Source organism: Helianthus annuus, chromosome 15 (assembly GCF_002127325.2).
Source record: "Helianthus annuus cultivar XRQ/B chromosome 15, HanXRQr2.0-SUNRISE, whole genome shotgun sequence".
NCBI lineage: Eukaryota > Viridiplantae > Streptophyta > Magnoliopsida > Asterales > Asteraceae > Helianthus > Helianthus annuus.
This window is the reverse complement of record NC_035447.2, coordinates 36,728,972-36,742,523: the sequence shown is the minus strand read 5'-3', so window position 1 is coordinate 36,742,523 and position 13,552 is coordinate 36,728,972.

Sequence of the window (13,552 nt, the reverse complement as noted above, 5' to 3'; positions counted from 1 at the left end):
CGTAACCCAAGCCCATATAGGGGAAATAAGTTAAAGTATTTACCTTTGCAAGTATAAATCCTTAATTTAGATCAAGTCACCGATAGCTTTTACTGGGGCTCCTAATCTGGAAGAAGGTTTTAATTAACCTCTTAGAATCCTAACGGGTCGTTATAATGGCCGTAGCCTAGACCGGTTGGTTCCGATATATAGATATGGTTAATTCGCGCGAAAAGGCGAAAACCGAGAATGGAGTATGATTTGGACCCAACAAGTTCAGAGACTTGTCTTATATGGGTTTATAGTTCATACTCTGGATTTTGGGGTTAAAATAATATAATTTGACCCATATCGGCTATTGCACGAAAACTAGTTTCATGAGCCGTACCGTGTGCGCAGATAGGCGAAACGGTTAACCATAAGTGTCCTACGCTTATTTCCTAAATCAATATGCCTTAAATGGGCTGTGGTATCAGTAGGATACCTTCCGTGACGCCCGTAACGAGTTTAAGTTGATATTATGCCCCGTAGGGGCTTTTCGGTCATTTTAAAGACTTTAAAAGGGCTTTTCGAGTTCTACAGGAAATCTGAGTTTCCCGAACAGCTTATAAAGCTTAAAATACTTTATTTATTATTTAAAACCAGTGGCAACTGGAATCGGGTCAAAAGACCTTGTAGAACTCCCGTTTTGGCCAAAAAGGGCATATTCGGTATTTACCGAACCGTAGCCATAACCGCAGGTTATGAGCAAGGTAAAAATTATTAAAATTCTTTAAAATTCCCAAAATATTATTTTACCACAGTGGGTAAAAGTTTTGGTGACGAAAACTTGGGTTAGATGGGCGTTATGCTAATTGCGCCGTTAATTACAAAACTTTCTTAAAAGTGCGCCTTTTAGCATAACTCTCATTCTAGACCTCGGATTGACGTGAAATTTTAAGGACATGCTTATAATTTAATAAGCAAGGTTTTGGTCCGTTCACGTGTCCGAAATACTCGTTTTAATTTTTAAAAGGCCGTTACGGTCAACTTTTAGGCGAATGACGGAATTGCGCAAAAGACTCGGATAACTTATGAACCGACCACAGAGGTTTATACCAACATGTGACCTGGTCCTAAGAGAGTCCTAAGGTATATTTATACCTCACTAAAACGGGTCAGAACTGAAGTCAAAGCAAAAGTCAAACTTTTGCGACTTTCGGCTCCGAACCGGTTCTATATGGTAAATGATCGATTCAAACGAGCGCAAACAGGTTTATATACTTATTATCATGTTTTATGATTGTCAAAACAGGTTCCATAACATATACATTACAGATTATGCATAAATCGCTAAAATAGCTTTCTGTTGACTTTTTAACCGCACGTTTGACTCGACATTTGACATAGTTAGAGTGGTGATCAGGGGGAACCATTTTAGAGGTTTATTACCCACATAAATACCAACTCATAACCACTTTTGATTCGTCATAAGACTGAACCATTATTGATTTATTGTAAAGTCAAACCGTAGTTACGACGGTTTGGTTCTTAGCCATTTACTAAGGAAACGTGAAACCACAAAGGGTTAGATCACTTACAGAGGTTGTGTTCTTGCTTATGGAGCAGAGATGAGGACTTGAGAGCACTTAGGATGATCAAAGATGTGAGTTTGAGTTGTGTGAATTGTTATGAGCTTAAGGCATGCTATTTATAGCCAATGCCAAGCAAACATTATCATTACAACACTTACAATCAGACCAGAGGTGATGGTAGGTGTCCCCTAAGTGTTATGGGTCAAGTGTAGGGTGCCCATGCCCCATTTGTTGGTTATTGATCGTTCAAGCTTCCAAAAGTCAAGAAAACATCAACATTCTGCATCTGGGCACTTTACGCGGCCCGCATGGGAGTTCCCATGCACTATAACGCGGGTCGCCTGAGTTTAATAAATCAGATGCGTAATTGAGGTGGCTCGCGGCCCGCCTCAACTTACCCCTAACCTTCACGCGGGTCGCGAGAGGTTATAATTTCAGAAACTTTAAATCTTTTGTTATGATTACAGAATCTGGCCATTAATAACGAAATCTTTCGTAATGATTTACCTGACCTTTCGGTTTTGAAGGGGTAACTTTGCGGTTTAGCCCTCGGTTATTTACCGATAGGGGCCTCGTGTTATTCACCCGCATTAATAAGTCCCCGGTTTATTTATTAATTATTCAGAAAGCCTTAACTTTCATAATTGACGCTTTTAACCCTTCTCGTACGAATTTGAGTATAACTCTTTTATTGTAGAACGGAACTTTGCGGAATTTATACAGTATATTCTAGTGAGCGTATAATACTGTTACGAAGCCTTGGGAACGTTAAAGGGTCACTCAGAGGTAATTTTAAACATGTTGACACAGTTAACCCCTGTAGTTCGTAATCTCTCACTTTCTTCCGCGTTTCGCTTCCGTTCAAATTATGATTTATTCGTTTGAAGGTACAAGCATTTATTTAGGGTTACTATACAGTATATTTACCCTTGTTGACATTTATAACCCTCGAATTTATATGCTTTCAAGGTTTGTCAAAATTAGTCCTTTATTTATTATGGATGCCACGTGTAATCAAATGACACGTGTTAACACATCATTGGACACAAAAATTCGAGGTGTTACATCCTCACCCCCTTAAAATAAATCTCGACCCGAGATTTACTTAAATAAATAGGGGTACTTTTCTTTCATTGTAGCTTCGACTTCCCACGTATATTCAGGACCTCTACGAGCATCCCATTTGACTTTTACAATCGGTACGTGCTTTCTGCGAAGCTTCTTCACCTGTCGATCTTCAATCGACAAAGGTTTTTCTATAAATTTTAAGCTCTCATCTATATGCATATCTGTGTGTGGAATCACCAACGATTCGTCGGCGAAGCACTTTTTGAGATTGCAGATGTGGAACACATTGTGAATTCCATTGAGCTCTTCAGGCAAGTTTAGTTTATAGGCAACTGATCCGACTCGTTCAATGACCTCAAAAGGTCCTATGTACCTCGGACTTAGTTTGCCTTTCTTGCCGAAACGCATCACCCCCTTCCAGGGTGATACCTTAAGTAATACTTTTTCACCCACTTCGAAGTGAAAATCCTTACGCTTTGGATCAGCGTAGCTCTTCTGCCTATCGCGGGCAGCCTTGAGACGTTCCCGGATCTGGACAATCTTGTCCGTAGTCTGGAAAACAATCTCTGGTCCCGATAATTGGACCTCTCCTACTTCCGCCCAATAAACAGGCGATCTACATTTCCTACCATATAATGCCTCAAAAGGCGCAGCCTTTATGCTGGTGTGGTAGCTATTATTGTAGGAGAATTCGATCAGGGGTAGGTTTTTATCCCAGTTACCACCTAAATCGATCGCACATGCACGAAGCATGTCTTCTAGCGTTTGGATAGTACGCTCACTTTGACCGTCCGTCTGTGGATGGTAAGCCGTACTAAAGTTTAATGCTCTTGGCATTGATTCGAATAGGTTTTACCCTTTCTTTCCTGCTCAAGGCATCGGCGACTACATTCGCCTTGCCGGGATGGTACCTGATTTCACAGTCATAATCATTCAGGGTTTCCATCCAACGGCGCTGTCTCATGTTCAACTCTTTCTGGTTGAACAGGTGCTGGAGGCTTTTGTGATCAGAATAAATCACAAATTTAATACCATAAAGGTAATGTCTCCACAACTTTAGTGCAAATACAACGGCACCCAACTCCAAATCATGGGTGGTGTAATTCTTTTCATGCACCTTTAATTGCCTTGAAGCATAGGCAATCACCTTGCCCTTTTGCATAAGCACACACCCCATGCCCGTGTGTGATGCATCGCAGTAAACTACGAATTCATCTGTACCCTCAGGTAAGGTTAACACATGTGCGTTGCTCAGCTTCTGCTTCAGTATTTCAAAGGACTCTTGCTGCTTTGGGCCCCAAATGTACTTTTCTTTCTTCTTGGTCAAAGAAGTCAAGGGCGCAGCAATCCTTGAAAAATTTTCAATAAATCTCCGGTAGTATCCTGCTAACCCCAGGAAGCTACGGATTTCGGTAGGCGTCTTTGGCTCTTGCCAGTTCATGACTGCCTCTACCTTAGCGGGATCCACTTGGATACCACGCTCGCTCACAACGTGTCCTAAAAACTGGACCTCTCGTAGCCAGAATTCACATTTCGAGAATTTGGCGTAGAGTTTCTCACGCTGTAGTAATTCGAGAATGCAACGGAGGTGCTTCTCGTGGTCAGCTTGGTTCTTGGAATAGATAAGGATATCGTCGATGAAGACTATGACGAATTTGTCTAAGTACGGCTTGCAAACGCGGTTCATGAGATCCATGAACGCAGCCGGTGCATTTGTGAGCCCAAAAGGCATCACTAGGAACTCGTAATGACCATAGCGAGTCCTAAATGCAGTCTTGTGTACATCTTCATCTCTGACCCTTAGTTGATGATAACCCGACCTTAAGTCGATCTTGGAGAAGTAGCTTGCTCCTTGCAGCTGATCGAATAGATTATCGATCCTTGGCAAAGGATATCTATTCTTTATGGTAACTTTATTCAGTTCTCTATAGTCGATGCACAACCGCATCGATCCGTCCTTCTTCTTTACAAATAGGACAGGAGCTCCCCAGGGAGATGAACTAGGTCTGATAAAACCTTTCGCCAGCAGTTCATCCAACTGGGTCCTCAGTTCTTTCATTTCCCTTGGAGCTAGCCTGTAAGGTGCTCTTGCTATCGGAGCCGCTCCAGGAATGATGTCTATTCTGAACTCCACTTGTCTATCTGGTGGCAAACCAGGTAGTTCTTCAGGAAAAACCTCGGGGTATTCAGAAATGACGGGAAGATCCTCGATCTTCGGCTTTGGTTCTTCAATTATTACCTGAGCCATGTAAATTACACAGCCTCTGTTCAAACACCTTGAAGCTTTCAGCATCGATACGTCTTCGGGCAATCCGTAATGCGTATCCCCTCGAATGGTAAGAGATTCACCACTCGGAGTCTTTAAAACTATCTGCCTTTTGCCGCAAATGATTTGGGCCTGATTACGGGATAACCAGTCCATGCCTAGCACAATGTCAAAACCCGCAAGTTTGAAAGGAAGCAGAGATAAAGGAAAAGAATGGTTCCTAATGGACATTTCACATCCTTCTAGAACAGTAGAGACGGTTTCTGTCGTGCCGTCTGCTAACTCTACTTCGTATTTCACGTCAAGGGTTTTGATAGGCATATTTAGTAGTTGGCAAAATTTTTGGTCTACAAAGGATTTATCGGCGCCAGAATCGAATAGTACTCTTGCAAATATATTATTTACGAGAAAAGTACCTGTAAGCACATTGTCGTCCTTAACCGCTTCCTTTGCATCCATGCGAAAAACTCTCGCATTTGACTTCTTAGTCTCCTCCGCCTTCTTGGCATACTTAGGGCAATTACTCTTTATGTGCCCCTTTTCGTTACAACCATAGCAGGTTGCATCCTTTATCTTTTTGCACTCCACGGTCTTGTGATCCTTGGACTTGCATAGCCCATAGGATGGAGTCTTTTGTTGCGACTGTGAACCAGACGCAAACCTACACTTCCCGGAGTGAGGTTTCTTGCAGACCTTGCAGTGAGGTCTTCCATCAGCTTGCCCCTCCTTCTTTGCCTCCGACCCTCTCTTGCCCTCACCGTTTCCACGGTGCTTTTTCCCAGACTTTCGTGAGGTATCATCCTCACGTTTTCGCTTTTCAGCCTCCTTGCTCCTTTGTGCCCTCAGACGGACAGCATCAAGTGTAAGAGACAAGGAGAGGTCAGTAACTGACCTGAAGGTCGTCGGCCTAGAGGCCTTTACGCTAGCCTTGATCGCCGGCTCTAAGCCCCCAATGAAACGGGCAATCCTTCGTGGTTCTGGTGTCACAAGATATGGCACCAGGCGTGACATAGTGTTAAAACTTGTCAGATATGCTTGACAATCCAGGTTTGTCATCACCAGTGAGACAAAATCCGCCTCAATCTTCTCAACCTCGTGCTGAGGGCAGTAGTTTTCTTTTATGAGGGCAATAAACTCCCCCCATGACATTTTGTATAAGGCAGACTTACCTGAAGCCTGCACCAGAGCTCTCCACCACGCCAGGGCCTCGCCCTTGAATGACTGGGACACAAACTTAACCACGTCCCTCTCAGCGCACCCACTGATGTCCACTATCGTGTCCATCTCGTCTAGCCAGGTGATACAGTCAACCGCACCTTTCTCCCCTGTAAATTCACGGGGCTTACATGATACAAAGTATTTGTAGGTGCAACCCTTAGCACTGGACGCATCAGTATATTCTCTATCGCGATGAACGCTGTGCTCAGTAGACGAATGCTTGTCGTCATCTTTCTTGGGTTCAGAGGGTGGTTTGGAGTGTGTCTTTGGTTTAGAGGGTGGTTTTGACACAGTTCTGCCTTGAGACTCAGTATGTTGACGATCAATAGCTGCCTGGACAGCATTGTCAATCAGAGCCTTCAGTTGTGCGCCTGTCAAATGTACTGACGCATTGTCATAGTCATCTTCATTTGTGTGGCTGTTCTCTCCATTGGGATCCGCCATTGTAACTTGAATCTATTACAGAAGATAACAAAATTTTATTTAGGAGATTATTATATAATTGTCTTTTATGACAATTCGTCAACCATGGTACAGAGACCATATTTGGTTAACTTTTTATTTCATTAAGTATTAGGATTTGAATATATCCTATTTCAACTATATAAATAGTATTGGCGGCATAAAGCCTAATCACGATGATGTTTTATAATGTTAGCCGAGATTTCAGAGAATCAAAGGCATAGAGAATTGAACCGTAGTTCTTTTATCTCTTTCGGACAGAGAGTCATAGACTACCACTGCCTTTTGTCTTTATAAGACAATTGTTATGGCCCATAGGCACTACACCTCTAATGGATGTTTTAATATGATTGGCCCGTAGGCACTACATCTCAAATGGATGTTTTTAATATGGTTGGCCCGTAGGCACTACATCTCTAATGGATGTTTTAATAGGGTTGGCCCGTAGGCACTACATCACTAATGGATGTTTTTAATAATATTGGCCCGTAGGCATTGCATCACTAATGGATGTCTTTATAATATTGGCCCGTAGGCACTACATCACTAATGGATGTTTTAATAATACTGGCCCGTAGGCACTGCATCACTAATGGATGTCTTTATAATACTGGCCCGTAGGCACTACATCACTAATGGATGTCTTTATAATACTGATCACCTTCATTGGTGATTTAACCCATGACTTATAAATCATTTAGTTGGGTTTGAAATCCTTAAAGGATTATTGCATAAGAATGACGTGCGTGATTTTAACGAATCACATCTGCCATGAATGTTAACATGCGTACAGAGGTTAACAGGGAATCAGAATCTTTTCAATTTGGTCGTACCATCTTGGTTGGATCTTAAAAGACACCAAGCTAGGTTTCACCTTTTAAGATTCTTTATTTAGGCAGATCAATATAAAAGGAATGGTTTTGATTTATGCTATACATATTAAAACAAAACTCATAACATACATTCCATAATTTCAAATACAGTTACATATTGCCCTAAACGGGTCTTTCAAATAATACATACCTTCAGAGAGGTTTTAAAATAAGTGACAAGTCCACGCAGGGACTAATACAAGATAGGTGTCCATGCAAGGACTAAAAATAAGTCCACGTAGGGACCGAAATATGATAGGTGTCCGCGCAGGGACTTATTTCAAAGTAGAAATTACAGTAGTACAACTATTAAGGGCTAATGGTCACGTTTCTTCTTTTTGCCCTTTAGTAGATTCGCCAAGCCTTTGAGAAATCCTCGGTGGCTTTTCTTCTCTTCCTCGAACTCTCTCTCCACTCGATCTAGTCGATGGAGTATTTCTTCCTGTTCAGGAGGAGAGAAACGTGGTTGTGGCGCTTGATCCGGAGCTGGAGGTCTGGGAGGTATTGGATACCCATGAGCTGAGTAGTCCGGTGGTCCCATGTTTCCATGTGCTCCGTCAGGGTAGCGCGCATTATATCTTGCCGACACCACATAGGGGTCGCGCTCATAGCCGTAGTTGTATTGTGCTTGTGACGGTTCAAACGGGTTGTAAGCCGTTGGACCCGTATAAGCAGGTATGGGTTGGTCATACCCGAATGGTGGCGAATTTCGTGCAGCTGGTGCGGAGTTCGCCTCCTGTATAGGACTTGAAGGTCCTTCTTCTTGTAGTGGCGGATAGTGGCTACTACTAGAATGTCGAGGAGTGCTGAAGTGGATACCCCCTCCTCCTCGTGTAGACATACGAGCATTTGTCCTCCTACGCCTCGGCGGATCAGGTATTACTGGTTGTGCCGGTGGCGGAGGTGGTGGCGTAACTGCCTCAAAGCGTGAATCCTCAGAGGGATCCTGTGGATGTCTCGGTGGTTGAGATGTCTGTCGAGATGGCGTGTAGTACCATTCATGTCGGTCAAACATCGCTTGGAAACTGTCAGGTCCTTGATAGGGCGTTCCATGGAAGGATGACCCATCAGAAACTTCTATCGGATGCGTGGGCGTACCACGAGCTGGTTCAGTTGGATACTCATCCTCCTCCATGGGATCTTCAGAAAAATGGTCTTGTGGCCCTAGTGGAACAAAACCTGAAGGTTCCTGTATGTAGTCAGCCGGATTAAACTGACTTATGTAGTATGGAGTAGGGTCGTCGTAATTTCGGTGCGAAACCGAACGTTGTAGAGGTATGAAGGAAGGTTGTGGGTTGTTGGGATTATTTTCTGAATCTGGCCCAAAGGAGTGCCGGTAGGATGGCGTCGAGCTGTGCGAAGTGGAATGCCTCGCTGGTTCGTAAAGATCTCTTCGTCGTTGTGGCTCTTCGCTCCGTGTCATCGAAGGATGTCTTGTACCAGATGGTCCAGCTTCGGTATCGTGATGTGTCACGATTTCTCCTCGGCCTCTTCTTCCCCTTCCTCTTCCTCGGAATATAACAGGTGGCATTTTCCTGCTCCAAAACTTATTAAAAATCAAATCGAAAATAAAGACAAAAAGGAGTAATAATCCGAATTTGTCCTAAGTTATTGTCTAGACTCAAGTATGTGCAATTGTGTCATTGAGATTAAACACACTAGGATAGTGTTTAATTCACTCAATGTTGGCTCTGATACCACCTGTCACACCCCGATTTCCACGTGTCTCACCGGTGGGCCCGGTGGGGGATTACCGTGACGATGTTGGCAACAATATAGTCAAACCACACAATTATGTAATGCACAGCGGAAGCATAAGATAAATATATAAATTTCAACCTCTGATTGTAATATCAAAATGTATTACAGGGGTTGGATATATCCACAGTGGATCGTAATTAAACATAAAGTATTGTTCCATCAGATACTGCAATCAAGCTTACGAGACTTATCCCGACGCTAGGGAGCTAATACCAGCCAATTTACGTTTAGGTACCTGCACTTAATCTTTTTGGGGAAAATACGTCAGTTTACACTGGTAAATACATTCAACTGACACATTTGAAAATGTTTATTAAAATTGATTTGAATGCACAAGGCACAAACGCTTTTATAACTTGGGAAAATTCATAATAAAAATCTTGTGAACGTTTTACATGTTCTTTTATGCGTTCAGTAGCCCGGGTCGTGCCGGGTTAAAGATTTATAGACACACCACGTTGCGTAAAACCGTAGTATAAAAACCAACGGCTACGTCTTTTAATTTTAATGTCGACACTTTATACCGGGTGTACGCCTACACCGGGATGTCGATGGTCGTGGCCATTTCGTAAAATGATGCCAAGGATATCCGGGACAACGGTCATTAAACCCCCAAAGGCTTATAAGCAACAAAACTGTTTAAATGAGCCGATCATATTTAATCAATTAACCACCTAAGCGATGGAATTATATAATGCTCAATCAAGCGGTATTAATATACCGTAACCCAAGCCCATATAGGGGAAATAAGTTAAAGTATTTACCTTTGCAAGTATAAATCCTTAATTTAGATCAAGTCACCGATAGCTTTTACTGGGGCTCCTAATCTGGAACGAAGGTTTTAATTAACCTCTTAGAATCCTAACGGGTCGTTATAATGGCCGTAGCCTAGACCGGTTGGTTCCGATATATAGATATGGTTAATTCGCGCGAAAAGGCGAAAACCGAGAATGGAGTATGATTTGGACCCAACAAGTTCAGAGACTTGTCTTATATGGGTTTATAGTTCATACTCTGGATTTTGGGGTTCAAATAATATAATTTGACCCATATCGGCTATTGCACGAAAACTAGTTTCATGAGCCGTACCGTGTGCGCAGATAGGCGAAACGGTTAACCATAAGTGTCCTACACTTATTTCCTAAGTCAATATGCCTTAAATGGGTTGTGGTATCAGTAGGATACCTTCCGTGACGCCCGTAACGAGTTTAAGTTGATATTATGCCCCGTAGGGGCTTTTCGGTCATTTTAAAGACTTTAAAAGGGCTTTTCGAGTTCTACAGGAAATCTGAGTTTCCCGAACAGCTTATAAAGCTTAAAATACTTTATTTATTATTTAAAACCAGTGGCAACTGGAATCGGGTCAAAAGACCTTGTAGAACTCCCGTTTTGGCCAAAAAGGGCATATTCGGTATTTACCGAACCGTAGCCATAACCGCAGGTTATGAGCAAGGTAAAAATTATTAAAATTCTTTAAAATTCCCAAAATATTATTTTACCACAGTGGGTAAAAGTTTTGGTGACGAAAACTTGGGTTAGATGGGCGTTATGCTAATTGCGCCGTTAATTACAAAACTTTCTTAAAAGTGCGCCTTTTAGCATAACTCTCATTCTAGACCTCGGATTGACGTGAAATTTTAAGGACATGCTTATAATTTAATAAGCAAGGTTTTGGTCCGTTCACGTGTCCGAAATACTCGTTTTAAGTTTTAAAAGGCCGTTACGGTCAACTTTTAGGCGAATGACGGAATTGCGCAAAAGACTCGGATAACTTATGAACCGACCACAGAGGTTTATACCAACATGTGACCTGGTCCTAAGAGAGTCCTAAGGTATATTTATACCTCACTAAAACGGGTCAGAACTGAAGTCAAAGCAAAAGTCAAACTTTTGCGACTTTCGGCTCCAAACCGGTTCTATATGGTAAATGATCGATTCAAACGAGCGCAAACAGGTTTATATACTTATTATTAGGGCTGTCCAAACTGCTCGACGATCGAAGATCGCTCGACGATCGCTCGAAAAATGCTCGAAAAATGCTCGTTCGATTCCCGCTCAGTTTGTAAATGAGCCGATCGGATCGGTTCGATTCAAATTCAATCCGAGCATGAGCATACCTCCGCTCGCTCGTCGATCGCTCGGTTTCGCTCGAATTATTTTTATTAGTAATTAATATATATTTTTATATTATAGATTTTATAGATTAAACACCCAAAAAAATAAATAGCCCAAAAAACTAAAAGCCCAAATAACATTCAACCCAACCCAACTTAATATTTAATATATAAATCTAGTATCTAACCCTAAATCTATTCCTAAAAGATAATTACCTAATCAGTCGTATATTCAATCGCCGCTCTCTATTCTCCCTAATCAGAGCATAAGCATCACTTTGCGATCGGTTTTACAAATTTGATCCGCTCGGATCGGATCGGTTATAATTCAATCCGAGCATGAGCATCACTTTTGCGATCGGTTTTACAAATTTGATCCGCTCGGATCGGATCGGTTGTAATTCAATCCGAGCATGAGCAGACCCTCGATCGGATCGGATCGGATCGTGAACACCCCTACTTATTATCATGTTTTATGATTGTCAAAACAGGTTCCATAACATATACATTACAGATTATGCATAAATCGCTAAAATAGCTTTCTGTTGACTTTTTAACCGCACGTTTGACTCGACATTTGACATAGTTAGAGTGGTGATCAGGGGGAACCATTTTAGAGGTTTATTACCCACATAAATACCAACTCATAACCACTTTTGATTCGTCATAAGACTGAACCATTATTGATTTATTGTAAAGTCAAACCGTAGTTACGACGGTTTGGTTCTTAGCCATTTACTAAGGAAACGTGAAACCACAAAGGGTTAGATCACTTACAGAGGTTGTGTTCTTGCTTATGGAGCAGAGATGAGGACTTGAGAGCACTTAGGATGATCAAAGATGTGAGTTTGAGTTGTGTGAATTGTTATGAGCTTAAGGCATGCTATTTATAGCCAATGCCAAGCAAACATGATCATTACAACACTTACAATCAGACCAGAGGTGATGGTAGGTGTCCCCTAAGTGTTATGGGTCAAGTGTAGGGTGCCCATGCCCCATTTGTTGGTTATTGATCGTTCAAGCTTCCAAAAGTCAAGAAAACATCAACATTCTGCATCTGGGCACTTTACGCGGCCCGCATGGGAGTTCCCATGCACTATAACGCGGGTCGCCTGAGTTTAATAAATCAGATGCGTAATTGAGGTGGCTCGCGGCCCGCCTCAACTTACCCCTAACCTTCACGCGGGTCGCGAGAGGTTATAATTTCAGAAACTTTAAATCTTTTGTTATGATTACAGAATCTGGCCATTAATAACGAAATCTTTCGTAATGATTTACCTGACCTTTCGGTTTTGAAGGGGTAACTTTGCGGTTTAGCCCTCGGTTATTTACCGATAGGGGCCTCGTGTTATTCACCCGCATTAATAAGTCCCCGGTTTATTTATTAATTATTCAGAAAGCCTTAACTTTCATAATTGACGCTTTTAACCCTTCCCGTACGAATTTTAGTATAACTCTTTTATTGTAGAAACGGAACTTTGCGGAATTTATACAGTATATTCTAGTGAGCGTATAATACTGTTACGAAGCCTTGGGAACGTTAAAGGGTCACTCAGAGGTAATTTTAAACATGTTGACACAGTTAACCCCTGTAGTTCGTAATCTCTCACTTTCTTCCGCGTTTCGCTTCTGTTCAAATTATGATTTATTCGTTTGAAGGTACAGCATTTATTTAGGGTTACTATACAGTATATTTACCCTTGTTGACATTTATAACCCTCGAATTTATATACTTTCAAGGTTTGTCAAAATTAGTCCTTTATTTATTATGGATGCCACGTGTAATCAAATGGACACGTGTTAACACATCATTGGACACAAAAATTCGAGGTGTTACATCCTCACCCCCTTAAAATAAATCTCGACCCGAGATTTACTTAAATAAATAGGGGTACTTTTCTTTCATTGTAGCTTCGACTTCCACGTATATTCAGGACCTCTACGAGCATCCCATTGACTTTTACAATCGGTACGTGCTTTCTGCGAAGCTTCTTCACCTGTCGATCTTCAATCGACAAAGGTTTTTCTATAAATTTTAAGCTCTCATCTATATGCACATCTGTGTGTGGAATCACCAACGATTCGTCGGCGAAGCACTTTTTGAGATTGCAGATGTGGAACACATTGTGAATTCCATTGAGCTCTTCAGGCAAGTTAGTTTATAGGCAACTGATCCGACTCGTTCAATGACCTCAAAAGGTCCTATGTACCTCGGACTTAGTTTGCCTTTCTTGCCGA